Genomic DNA, 14,430 nt, shown 5'->3' with positions numbered 1-14,430 from the left:
GGGACAGGAATGGTGATGGTGGTGTCTGGGATATTTTAAGGTATGTCAGGCTGTAGTATGACTAGCCTGTGGGACAGCTCTCCCAATTTCGGCACAGATGTTAGTAAGGAAGATTTTAGATGGTTGATCGGTCAGGGTTTGCTGGGTGGTCATCTTTTTATTTTCTTTCTAGTGGTTGAATACAACTGAATGGCTCCCAGTGCTATTTCAGAGGGCATTTAAGAGTTGACCACATTTCTGTGCGTCTGGAGTCACAAGTAGGCCATACCAGGTAAGGACAGCAGGTTTCCTTCGTTAAAGGGCATTAGTATACCAATCGGATTGTTACATGTTCAATCTGGTTCACTGATATCCTTGAGGGAAGGAAATCTGCCACCCTTACCTGGTCTGGCCTTCATGTGACTCCAGATCCATAACAATATGGTTGACTCTTAAATGCCCTCAGAAATGTCCCAGCAAGCCGCTCAGATCAAGGTCAATCGGGGTTCGGTAGTAAACCCTGGCCCAACCAGCAATGGCCACATGCCATGAATGAATTATATAAAAATGAATAGTTAAGTCCTGGAATGCGCTGCCTGACAGTGTGGTGCAGGGAAATTCAATCGAGGCATTCAGAAGGGAATTTAGTGTTCTCTAAAAAGGAAGAATGTGCAGGGTTAGAGGGAGAAGGCGGGGGAATGGCTCGAGGTGAATTGTTCATTCGGGAGAACTGGTGCAGATTCTGCTTGGCCTCCTGCGTTGTAACAGTTCTGTGATTTTGTGACCCTGAATTTTGCCTCGAATGTATTAATCTCAACAGTTGCATTTTTCTCCCAAGGGAATATATTTAAGAAATGGTCACAAATACATTGAGTGGTCAAATGTGGAAAATATGTTTTAATCTTGCCATTTCCATTTTAAGTGTGTTATATAATTTGAGAAGATGATTGTTCTTCCTATCCTTGCCAACCTCTTCTACATTTCAGTGCTCCCAAGGTCTCATTTTTTATTACCTTTGTGATCTTCCTCAGGTGCACACACTTCATTGACCCAATACTGTTTTACTCTTTATTGCCCATTCTCTGCATTTGAACATCAGTAAACGTTCTTTCCGCAATTGTTACATTTATTCCCTCATATCTTATTGTCTTTCTCCTTACTTTCAGTAAGAAATCAAAACAAAATCTTCTCCTTGACTGGGAATTTTGGCCCACTCCCAGAATATATTTAGTGATTCTGGGCAAAGGTTCTCGTATTGTTGTTCGCCTATTTTGTGGGCTATACAAAACTCAATCTCCCCTTTGCCACATCAGACTCAATATTGCAACTTTACGATGATGGTTCAGTGAGAATGCGTCATGGAGACAGATTTATACAGTGCGCTCGCAAAAGATTTGCTGATGGTGTAGATCTCAGGAGAGCAATCGAGGAGAAAGTATTTTCAATTAAGAATATGAGATCTTACTAATATAGGATGCTTTTAAGCATAGAGCCAGGGGTGTCCTGATGAACATTGAACGGAAGACAATAAAAGCATTATTACGTGGCATAGCTTTCGTTAACCTTGTTATAAGTGCCAAGAATTCCCATGGAATTTAAGAAAAATGAAGTCTGAATCTAAGCTGCTAAAGTTACATTTTATCTGCTTAGCAGCATGACATTGATAGTAATTGTTTATTGTCACAAGTAAGCTTCAGTGAAGTTACTGTGAAAAGCCCCTAGTCGCCACATTCCGGCGCCTGTTCGGGGAGACCAGTACAAGATGACTACCTTGGGTTAGATATTAACTTAGATTCGGGAAGTGAGTACAGGGACTGGGAATCCAGAAAAGCGGGCCCTTCCAAATTTAATGTTCATACTTTTCATTTCTGTCTCCAGGTGTGACCAGCCATATTAAGATGTTGGCTGGCTGTTAGGCAAGCATGCCTTTGGCACCAGGCCACAGTTGGTCAGCAAAGGGAAGAGAGGAATCGGAAAGGCTGAGCGGGCGGGGTTGATATGGTTGGCACTAAGTTGGCATGGGGCTTTAAAGGATCATTGGGATGAGTGTCATGCATTGGCACAAAGTTGGAATGGGGAGCATGAGGGATTACGGGGAGTGGGTGGGGGAATGCGGTAACCGGCATTGGGATCATGCTTGGGCAGTGGGGAGTGTGTGAAGTGTGAGGACTGCTTTGTTTTTACATCTTTTAAACAGCCTGCCCGGGCACCCAGCAGCCCCTGTGGCTGCCTCCACACTGTTTCTAGGGACGGCAGTCCCAATGCCAGTTAGCACCTATCCGCAACCAAACAAAACTCTGACCATCCGAGGCACTTTCTCCCGAGTCGGGTTTGCAGGGTCTGGAATTTTCCTGAAAATCTGTCCCATTTTATCAGGTTAGCTATGTTAGGATCACTAACATATGTTAGGGGTGGGGCAGGAAAAAGGAAGGAGCTACATCCTATTCCTCTACCGCTCTATTCTGCTGACCCATCTTTTCTTTTACAGTTTCCAAATTTCTTGCTTGCCTTTTAAGCTAAAATGAACTTGTTACAATCATTTTTTAATCATAAATTTAGAGTACCCAATTCATTTTTCCAATTAAGCGGCAATTTAGCGTGGCCAATCCACCTACCCTGCACATCTTTGGGTTGTGGGGGCGAAACCCATGCAAACACGGGGAGAATGTGCAAACTCCACACAGACAGTGATCCAGAGCCGGGATCGAACCTGGGACCTCGGCCCCGTGAGGCAGCAATGCTAACCCATTGTGCCACCGTGCTGCGCTAACTTGTTACAATCACAACGATGAATAAGTGTGTATTGAAAATGAGAACATTCCAAAGAAAATTATAATCCTGCTCTATTTTTGAACATGCGTTTAAAATAAAATTGTACAGGCATTTTTAATGTATTAAATGTTATGGTCAGTTATAAAATCACATTGCCAAAAAGAATATTTTCACTCTTTTATTTCTTCAAGAGACCAACACTAAAAGAATAAAATTGTTCAGACCCAAGGGCTGAGCGAGTTAATCCATGTTTCATTCTTCAGTGACTCATTATTACTGCTGCTGTGTCTCTTTTGATAGTTCTTCTTTGCAGTCATTTCCTGACTTCCTGATAGTAATTTCCTCTTGAATACCAATGACATGATTACTAAAAGGCAATCAGAATTTGCTTTAAGTTAAGTGTGTATATGGATTTTTTTTTTGTGTTGTTAAATTATTTCTTCACCCTTCCTCCTCTCCCCCCACAATAAGCATTGACTCTGTTACTAGATTTAAATCCATAAACAATCTGAGCATCTCGTGTTCGAGTGTCCCCAGTTATCCAAGGGTGATAAACATAAGATTCCCTGTTATCTGAGCCACGCTCTCAGGTGCGGTGGTTCAATCTTCCTGAAGGCAGACTGAAATACCTGGCGCAGTCCAGCCACAGACAATTGAAAAGTTTAATTTAATTAGAGTAGCCGAGATAGTCAAAACTAACCTTGATTCAAGAAGAAAAAAGGAAAAAAAATCACATACGCCACAGCCTTACCTACCTATTCCAGGTCAGCCTTCTGGCCCTAACCAGATTTAGGCTAGATGAATGAGCTTAGCCTCAGTACACCAACTTTTGCCACAGCCTTAGATGGATGACTGACTGATCATTGCCCCTGTACCTCTTTGTTCCTTTTCTCTGAGTGCCTGTCCTTCTGACCAATATCCAGGTCAATGACTCAGCCTTCTCATTCAAACCAGCTCCAAATTTTCTTGACTCCTTGTATGTGGTTTGAAAGATATCTTCTGAAATGAAATGAAAATCGCTTATTGTCACGAGTAGGCTTCAATGAAGTTACTGTGAAAAGCCCCTAGTCGCCACATTCCGGTGCCTATCCGGGCTCTGTAATGAATAAGGACAGCACATTAATGAATAAGGGGCAGCACGGTAGCACAGGTGGATAGCACTGTGGCTTCACAGCGCCAGGGTCCCAGGTTCGATTCCCCGCTGGGTTACTGTCTGTGCAGAGTCTGCACGTTCTCCCCGTGTCTGCGTGGGTTTCCTCCAGGTGCTCCAGTTTCCTCCCACAGTCCAAAGACATGCAGGTTAGGTGGATTGGCCATGATAAATTGTCCTTAGCAACCAAGAAGGTTACGAGGGGTTATTGGGTTCCGGGGATAGGGTGGAAGTGAGGGCTTAAGTGGGTCGGTGGAGACTTGATAGGCCAAATGGCCTCCTTCTGCATTGTATGTTCTATGAACATCCTGGCTTAGTAATCCTGAAATAGGACTTTTTTTTATTCTTATGGGATGTGGGCATCACCAATAAGTATTTAGGTTAAGTGGATTGGGCATTCTAAATTGTCCCTTAGTGTCCAAGAGGCTAGATGGAGATTAGATGAGATAGGGCAGGGGAGTGGGTCCAGGTGGGGTGCTCTTTTAGAGGGTCAGTGCAGGCTCGATGGGGCGAGTGGCCTCCTTCTGCACAGTACGGATTCTATGATTTGTTACCCATCCTACATTCTTGCTCACCCTCTCCATTTCAAACCAACTCCACCAGTAGCAGTGTAAAACCATACCTCTATTGACTTCTTCTTTGATGTAAGTTCCTCCAAATCATGGAGTTAGTACATGGTGTCATAGGATTGTCACCAAATGTAATTAGAAGCACTACATGTCATGCTGACCCCATGTACGCAAGTTTTAAGAAAGACAAGGATTAATGAGGAAATGCACATCATGTTTGGAGCCATCCACCTGCTGTGAGATGAAACTGAACAGTGACATAGCTGTGTAACAAAATTTGACAGAAGAGAACAGATACATAATAAAATGCAGTGCAAGAATAAAAGGAAAGGGAAGGCTCAGTCCTAAAATATTTTCGATCTAAGATAGTAAAAGCTTTCATCTATGATTGCTGGAATTGTTTGTTCAGGTGCAGCGTCAATGAAAAGCACATAACCTAATTTAATTTCACAGCACTGTTTTGCTTACTTTCCATTTTATGAATCTGGTTCACTGCTGCAGCTTAACTGAAGTTAATAATTCTCGTAATATTTGCAGAAAATAATAATAGCTTATTGTCATGAGTAGGCTTCAATGAAGTCACTGTGAAAAGCCCTGAGTCGCCACATTCCGGCGCCTGTTCGGGGAGGCTGGTACGGGAATTGAACCCGCGCTGCTGGCATTGTTCTGCATTACAAGCCAGCTGTTTAGCCCACTGTGCTAAACCATCCCCTAATAATCACTTATTGTCATAAGTAGGCTTCAATGAAGTTACTGTGAAAAGCCCCTAGTCGCCACATTCCGGCGCCTGTTTGGGGAGGCCGGTACGGGAATTGAACCCACGTTGCTGGCATTGTTCTGCATTGCAAGCCAGTACACTGTGACACAATAATTTATATGTGAAAGAAGCACATTGTTGTAAAGTAAGAACAGCGACAGAATACGCTGAACAGGTTGTTAAATTAGGCAATTAAATGTGATAATCATTTAACACTTAGTGGGCTCTGAACATTCTGAAGTTTATTGTGTCAACTCTCATTGGTAACGCTATCTAGATTTTGTTTGTTACTCCATTGGTTATTGTAATCTGTATACTTCAATATTACCACACCTGCTCCATTCTTTCAGTGTGTGCGTAAATATTGACATTGGTAAGTGTATTTTAAATTAGGTACATGCCACGCAAGGATCATACCTGTCACATTTTATGATGATGTAAAAGCACCAATATCTCTTCTGGGATTGGATAAACATGTTGTGGGTTCACTTATTTAGACTAGGCACATAAAAAAGTATATACATAAATGGAAAGCTTGAAGCTCACAGGCCAAAACGAAGTGGAGACTGGATCACATGACACACTTCCTTTCTAGTGATGGCATGCTGCTATCCCTTAAAGGCAAATTACAACATCCCCCTTTCCCTTTAACTCCCCCTGCCTTTTCAAAAAATGTAACCATTTACAATACATGTTCATGTTTAGTTACCGTTACATAAGTGTATAGGACTGGTGAGTCCTAAAGCGTAGAGGTAATCTTATAATTTTATAATGATAAGCTTGTCTGGAAGTTTCTTTAATTGCTCGCTGTAACCTTGAATGTAGATCTTGGTTGCATTTTGGATCTTGCCCTAGATGGATTATGGCTGTATGGTGGTTGAGGAGCTGGAATGGATCTGCTTCGTCCTCAGTTATGCCTCACCATTACACCTTTATGTGTAATGACTTCATATGGCCCTGGTTCTGAACAAATCTTTATCACCTCGACAAGTTGCTGTGTACCTTCTGTGAGATCCTGGATGTGAACTTGTTGTCCCAACTGTAAATATGGCAATTCTGTACCCTATTTTGATTGTGCACATTAGTCCTCTTCATTTCCAGTTTCTGGGAGTATAGCGGGTAAGAGTAGGTAAATTGAGCTGGGGGGAACGAGCTACGGTACCTGCAGCTCAAAAACTTCCTACGAAAGGAGACAAGGACGTACCCACAACCGCCACGACAGACACTACTGGAAGACCTACTGGACGCAAGTATCCTAGAGAAAGGGAACTGTAGTGACATGTATGGCCGACTGGTAGATAGGGACGACACCGTACTGGACGCAACAAGAAGGAAATGGGAGGACGACCTGGGGATGGAGATAGGGTGGGGACTCTGGAGCGAAGCACTGCATAGGGTCAACTCCACCTCCACGTGCGCAAGGCTCAGCCTGACGCAACTAAAAGTGGTACATAGAGCCCACTTAACGAGAAACCGTATGAGTAGGTTCTTCCCGGAGGTGGAGGACAGATGTGAGCGGTGCCAAAGAGGCCCGGCCAACCACGCCCACATGTTCTGGTCTTGCCCCAGACTTGTGGAGTACTGGACAGCCTTCTTCGAGGCTATGTCCAAAGTGGTGGGGGTGAGGGTGGAGCCATGCCCGATAGTGGCGGTATTCGGGGTTTCAGACCAGCCAGATCTATTCCTGGGGAGGAGGGCGGACGCCCTTGCCTTTGCCTCCCTGATCGCCCGCCGTAGAATCCTGTTTGGCTGGCAGTCAACAGCACCGCCCAGAGCTGCAGACTGGCTGTCCGACCTCTCGGATTCTCTCCAAATGGAGAAAATCAAATTCGCCATCCGAGGGTCGGACGACGGCTTCCACAGAACGTGGGAGCCATTCATGCAATTGTTCCGGGACCTGTTTGTGGCCAACGTACAAGAGGAAGAATAGTCGGGGGAAGGTAGCCGGCGGGGAGGGGGGGGGGGCTACGGGCTCGTTACGGGGGTTTGATGGCTAGCTAAGGCCCAAAACCAAACTAAATAAATGCCAATAAACATGTTGGGGAATGTAAAATATGTATGCCGGCAAAGAGGGGGAGGCCACAGTTATTACTACGAAGATGCTCACCTGTAAATATATATGTTAATTTTTGCGTGTTTTTTTTTTCTCTCTCTAACAATTTGTAATTTGTTCAATATAAAACATGAAAACTGAATAAAAAACATTTATAAAAAAAAAGAGTAGGTAAATTGGTATGCACTTGTCTGCCAAACATAGGGCTGGATTCCCCGCCCTGCCACGCCAGCTTTCTGGTTCAGTACGCCGGCGGGATGCTCCGTTTCGCCCGCTGGTCAATGCGGTTTCCCATTGTGGGACAGCCACGCTTTCGGGAAACCCCCGGGCTGCCGGCAAAATGGAGCATCCCAACGGCGGAGAATCCAGCCCATAATTCTCTGCTGGTGATGGAATAGTTACACTTAAAGGTGTCGCTCCCAGATGTAAATGTAAATGTCGCCACAGTTCCAGAGGACCATAGGCTACTCTCCCCTTTGAAAGAGAGCTGACTGGTGGTGATTTAGCCTGAGGGTCACCACCTCAAGTGAAGTCTGGTCCCATCCTCTTCTGACAGGCCAAAATTGCAGTTTCAGCAAGAGTTCCTGGGTAATGAGATCCTTGAGTGATTTTCCCCTCTCTAATCCAGGGTATTGAGGCCAACAGTAGCACCAGCAACATTGATTAGCAACCATACACTGAACTTTAGAGAAGGCATGGCCTTCATGAATAACCTCAGCCTGCATGGGAATTGAACCCGCATCACAAACCAGCCATCCAGCCAACTGAGCCAACCAACCCCCGAAATATAAATGTTGCCACAGCCTCAGAGGACCATAAGCTGCTCTCCCCTTTGAGAGCTAACTAGTGGTGATTTAAACCTGAGGATCACCACACCTCAGGCGAGGGGCAAGGTCGGGAAGATATTCATGAATGCTGGTACAGGAATTGAACCCACCTGTTGGCAGTGCTCTGACTCATGAGCCAGCCATCCAGCCAATTGAGTTGAACTGACCCCCTTCCTTAGATGTAACTTTGCAATGTGTGGATTGTGCTTGGTCTGTCTATATTTGAGAGTAAGGAATTTAATAGTGCAAATCATTCATTCGTTAGATCTAGGTTAATTAAAGGAAGAAGTAATGTGATGAATATGCCACCTCTGACACATATCCTGAAATGTTTACCAATAAGTTGTGGACTGTTATCCATAATGATCCCTCTCGAGACACGCAATAAACTGAAAATAGCACTGAGGGTGTGCAAAAAAATTGTGCATGACATATTGTGCAATTGTTAAAAAATGAGTTACTTGACAAAGTAGTTAGCGATGATGATGAAGTCAGTGCCATGGACATGAAAGAGGTTGGATGCAATTTTGGACCAAAGTTGGGTCGGAACATTATGTGGAATCAGTGGTGCTTTGTGCTGACTTGACATATGCTCTTGGAATGCTTTGCACTTCCTCACAATGACTTCAATGTCATTGCTCATACTCTGCCCATAGACTGCCTCTATTTTGAGTATTCTCATCTGATCTATGCCCATGTGTGAGTGATGAAGTTGTTGAACAATAGCAGGTTGCAAAGATTTTAGTGTGATGACCTGCCTTTCTTTAGAAATGACTCCCTGGGAGATGCCTAGAATCTCCTGGTCAGATCAAAATGGTATCATGTGTTCATGGACATATTGAGTTGAGTCAGGCGATCCTTCACTGATGGTTTGCCATAGTTTCTGTAGTGTAGAATCTTTCGCCATTACTTCTTGTAGCTGCTGGCATTTGCGTTTCTCATATGTAACAGAACATTGACAGACTTGCATTCTCCTGCAAGTGTAATGTTATAGCTCTCTTGAAACCGCTAATTTTGTCGAAACATTCTCAACATGAACTGAGGCAATAGGGATAGTTTCTGAGGTTGAGCTGCTGTTTGAGATCTGACTGATTCCATGGGTTGTCACCAATATAAAGTCGCAGCATGCCAGTAAAACTATGATCACTGGGCCTTTAGTCTCCACGATATAGAACATCTGTGACACCCAGGAGGATTGATTATACTTTTATTCCAGGATTATGGACCCTGAACATGGAATTAGTGAACCGTTGTACACCAAAGGTTGCACAGTAGTAGGCTTTAGCATGGCCTTCCATGTTTGTGAGTACATCTTTTAGAATTTGCAGAGAGATTATATTGTCATTGGACCTGTGCCAATCTTGGTCAATAATGAATAGTTACTAACTTTCTAAGAAAGATGTTTTGGACCTTGGCACATGCTTTGGGTGGTGTGACGGTGTCTATATTTTCCACTGGATTGATGGTGTAAAACATGTGCTTATCATTCTTTTGTCTTTTTGTGTACATCATCGTCATTTTCTGGTTTGTCAGTCACCTCATATACATGTTTCTGATGGGATACCGGATTGTCATTCTTATTGCTTGTATGTACCCCATGTGTACAGTCTGTTTAGATCAGTGCCGTTGCTCTTGTGCCAATGTTCCTTTCTACCACATGCCCTGTAGAATTTCTGGAAAGCTGGTCTTGTCTTTGGTGCATACAGAAGGCCATACCTTTCACATGTCTTTCTAAGTTTAGGTATTCTAGTAATTGTTTCATCAATTGGGGTTGTACTTAGGAGCTGTAAGCTTTGTCAACCTGCAAAGAAAGCTTCATACTTATGTTCATCCTTGCATAGTTCTTGAGGACTGTATAATTTGGGCTTGTCCAGCAGATCTTTCTGGAATTCCTCCATGCCAGTGGATGCAATCACTAATAGTTGCTGCATATATTGACAGGGCTTGGTTGCTGTCTACAATGGGAATTGGACTAGAATGAGATTCAGAGGCTCACTAAAACTGCATCACATGACACACATCCTTTCTAGTGATGGCTTGCTGCTATCCCTTGTAGGGATAGATGGAGGAGTTGACTGTTCTGCAGTGGCACTGAACATCAGGCACCTTCACTAAACTGCCGAAGTAATATTTCTCAGGTGTGATCTTAGATAGAAAGTACCAGCCTGAAAATGGGCAGAGCGTCAGGGACTCAGGCTTGATTCCGCCCTTGGTTCATTGTCTGGGTGGAGTTTGCACATTCTCCCTGTGCCTCCATTTCCTCCGGCTGCTCCAGTTTCCTCCCACAGTCCAAAGATGTGCAGATTAGGTGAATTGGCCATGCTAAATTGCCTTATAGTGTCCAAAGGTTATGTGGGGTTATGGGGAGAGGGCAGTGGACTGAGCCGAGGTAGGATGCTTTTTCGGAGGGTCGGTGCAGACTCATTGGGCCAAATGGCCTCCTTCTGCGCTGTAGAAATTCTACAATATGAGCATGAAAGCTGTGACTGATCATATGGGTTGAATTTTCACTGAGCCAGGATGAGTCATCCATAATGAGGCTTGACTGAGAGCCCAGACATCCTTTAAGCTTGTTGAAACAGCTGCACCCCAGGGTATAACCAGCTCAGGCTCTTTGATCTCGGCATCAGTTTCAATATTTATTTACACAAGATTAACTGGTTTCAAGAGTTTGGGGTTTTTGTTATTGATACTTTAAAGGATCGACATGATTGACACTTTTATTGCCTTGTATTGAATTTTTTTTTGTTTAGCAGTAGAAAGTTTTGAATGAATTACTTTTTCAAAGCGTTGTTTTTACCCATCCTACTGTCACTATAGGGTTGATTGGTTCTATGCAGTATTTAGTGTACCAATGGGCATGGAAATGCTATAGCTTGGCATTTGGGGTATGAGGGACCATTAGCGATGAGTGGAGGGGCATAGGTTGACATAAAGGGGGGGATCAGAGGTCATGGGGTGGATGGAGGACATACTGTGGCATGGATGGTGTATGGCGAATTTCTGAGGGGGTTTGATGCTGGAGGATCTTATGTTTTTATTTTAACTGGAACCATGTCTCACAGCACCGTGGCGGGCCTTTTAAACAATGCACCTTGGCACTTGTGGCTGCCTCCGACCTGTTTCATAGGTTAGCTGACCCATCACCAGCCTGCACCCACCACACAGCAATGAAGATCTCACCTTTGTGGACACCTTCTCCCAAGTTGGGCAGCCCAAGCCAGAAAGTTTCTCTAATCCTGCTACCCGCCTCGAAATGGAAATTCAGAGTCAGCCCAAGCCAGAAAGTTTCTCTAATCCTGCTACCCGCCTCGAAATGGAAATTCAGAGTCAGCCCAAGCCAGAAAGTTTCTCTAATCCTGCTACCCGCATCGAAATGGAAATTCAGAATGATATCTTCACCCAGTGTCCACTGGAAATTCAGGACGATATCTCCACCCAGTGTCCACTTGTGTATTTCCAGCAAGGAGCATCGAATAGCAATCAAATCAGACAGACCGGCTGATTATCATCTTCTGAACCCTGGGGGCTTTGGAGCAATTGTTTCTTCCTTGTTGTCCTGGCGGCACGGTGATACAGTGGTTAGCACTGTTGCATCATAGCGCCGAGAACCCGGGTTCGATACCGGCCCCGGGTCACTGTCCATGTGGAATTTGCTCATTCTCCCCGTGTCTGCGTGGGTCTCACCCCCACAACCTAAGATGTGCAGGCTAAGTGGATTGGCCACACTAAATTGCCCCTTAATTGGAAAACTATTTTTAAAAGGTTCTTCCTTATTGTTCATTTGCTGAAACATCTAATTCACCACAGATGAATAATTAAACTGGAACCTGACAGTTTAGTTGGTTCAGCTACTCACTGTCTAAAGCAACTGAGACATAATGGAACTTCACAGATAAAGTTCTACTGAATGCTATGTGGAACAGTTTTCTGAGTATCTTTTGGTTGAAAGGGATTTGTTGCAAAGTTATGGGAGGAGAAATTAATTCACAGAGCATTGCATCAATACGGATGCCTCATTGAACATTTCAATCAAAAATATGTTTTGTACGAAAGTACTAAGGAACAGATCCATTTGCTGTTGAAAAGCCTGTCACGTGAATCAACAAATCCAGACTTTAGGGAGATGAAATTGGTCCACCCCAGCAGTGGGAAATGGATTTCTCCCAAATTGGCAGCCTGTTAAACACTATGCCAGTTTGCTTTCCAATTGATTTGTCAAATTTTGCCAAGGTTTTTAAATTCAAGCTAATTAAAACTGACAGTGAGATTCGGAAATGGGTCTCTGAAAAGAGTTTGAACTATCGTCCTATTCATTCAGGGGATGGGGCATCACTGGCTGGGCCAGCATTTATTACCCGTCACTGATTTCTCTTAAACTGAATGCTGTCAACTTCATTGGAAAGAAGGTCAGGCACGATGAGAAATTGTTACAAGCCCATTCCCTGCTACGGCATGGACCAATTTCACCCACTGAAAGTTTTATTAAATGCTGATCAAGCAGCTTCAGTTTACTTAGTAAGGTGGATAGTACAGCATACATCATTAACAAGGGTTTTTCTTAAGCAAATAGTTCAAAGCAAGTTCATCTTCATTAGTCATTTGGAGTGATGTTTTGAGAAAATAAGAGGGTAGGAACAGGATAACAGCATTCAGCTCACTGCCAGTAACTTTATGTAGAATATTTGAACCACCTTATTTTGATGCCAGCTAGTGGAAACTTCCTGACCCGGAAGATCCATCTCCTTTAAAAAAAGCCCCTGCCCACCGTTTCCTGTTGGAAAGCAGGGGGTTGGATGGACTCGGGCCTGACACCTCCAGAGGCTGGGTCAAGGCAGAAAAGAGGTAGGCAGATAGAGAGGCCGACAGGCCAGAACCACCCATCTCTGTTTACTGGGACATTCATTCATTTTTAATGATAACTGTCAGATTCTCAAGCCCTCATCCCCTCCACCCCACGTGTACCTTATATTCCCCGTGCTCCCTCATAGTCCCATACCTGCTTTAAGTCCTCTAATGATCCCCATGCACTGTCCATGGTCCCTCATATTTCAAGTGCCCACTCCAATGCTCCCTCATCCATTTATCCTCAATGCCTCCTCCATTCCCCCATGTATCTTCTACAGCCATTCACCTGATACCTACTCTGAACAGACTCTCAGTGTCATGCCTTTGAAATGGAATTGACATCATTAACTTCTGACAATCTAATACAGTTGTAGCTCAATCATACTTCATAGACAAAAGGTTCTCCTACAGAAAACACATTCAAAATGTTAATCCCCTCAAGTTAACAACTGTTTCACTTACCATACCAAAGACAGATAATCGTTTAATAACTTCTTAAAACTGTCAATCAAACTGTGAACATATCATGTGCTGAGATAGGCGATTTTGGAGCCTTTGTAACCTAGCCAATGGCCTCAGCTGCACAAACAAATCCTGGGAAATGTATCAAAGGAGTCTACTGAAACTGAAAAACCCGATAGCTATTTTATTTGAGCTCCACCCATTGTCCTGTCAATCAAAGCAGTCCAGAAGCAGGTGGTGTTTATTTCTCCTCAAAGTGAAAGCTGCTGAAGGTTTTATTTTTCAATTTGAAAAAGCTGTGGGCATTGAAATCATGTTAGATCATTCTATTAGAGATCCCAAACCCCGAGCAATGTTTTCTTCAGTTTTGAATGTATCCAAACAGTTTCCCATTGGGAAAACTACTCAAATGCATTTCAACACTTGATCAATGTAATAGTCAACTTACCTTTGCAGGACAGAACCTATTATCAATCACTTCAGTAAAAACACAGCTAACGCAATATAGCAACTAACTATTGGAACTGAATGAGCATTATTTTGTATTTCAAAACCTGTCAATGAAAGAATTTCAGAAGTAGGCGGGGATTTTTGTTTCCCCACTTGTGACAAGGGTTCCTCCATAGTTCACATTTCTTCTGAGAGGCAGTAAATCACGCCTACTTACATAAAGAGGCTGACTTCACAAAAATTGCAGGAAGGATTAAAACAGCCAACCTCAGCAGTGGAACCAGCAAAGATGGGCGTGCAGTGTACAGGTAGGCTACCTGCACCCTTATCCCGTACAGGCAAAAATATCCGGAAATGGCATTGGAGGCGGGAATCCCAGAAATGGCTCCTGAGTTAGTCAGACTTGGTGCAAACCCAGGACAAAATCTCTTTCCCTGCCCTCTTCATGCACATTTACATCAAGTTTGCACTCTTAGCTAAACGGATCTTTCGCAGACCATTTACAAGTATTGAATAGAGTTACTGAAAGACAGCATTTCAGCGGTCAGTAATAATCTGCCATT

At 43.7% G+C, this 14,430-nt stretch overlaps 1 protein-coding gene across 1 annotated transcript in view; it reads left to right on the top strand.

The window, feature by feature from the left end:
• Nucleotides 1-14,430, top strand: part of LOC119950873 (disintegrin and metalloproteinase domain-containing protein 12) — a 451,211-nt gene that overhangs the window by 262,957 nt on the left and 173,824 nt on the right.

Source organism: Scyliorhinus canicula, chromosome 16 (assembly GCF_902713615.1).
Source record: "Scyliorhinus canicula chromosome 16, sScyCan1.1, whole genome shotgun sequence".
Taxonomy (NCBI): domain Eukaryota; kingdom Metazoa; phylum Chordata; class Chondrichthyes; order Carcharhiniformes; family Scyliorhinidae; genus Scyliorhinus; species Scyliorhinus canicula.
Note: the sequence above shows the minus strand (reverse complement) of the source record. Positions and strands in the feature narration are given on the sequence as shown.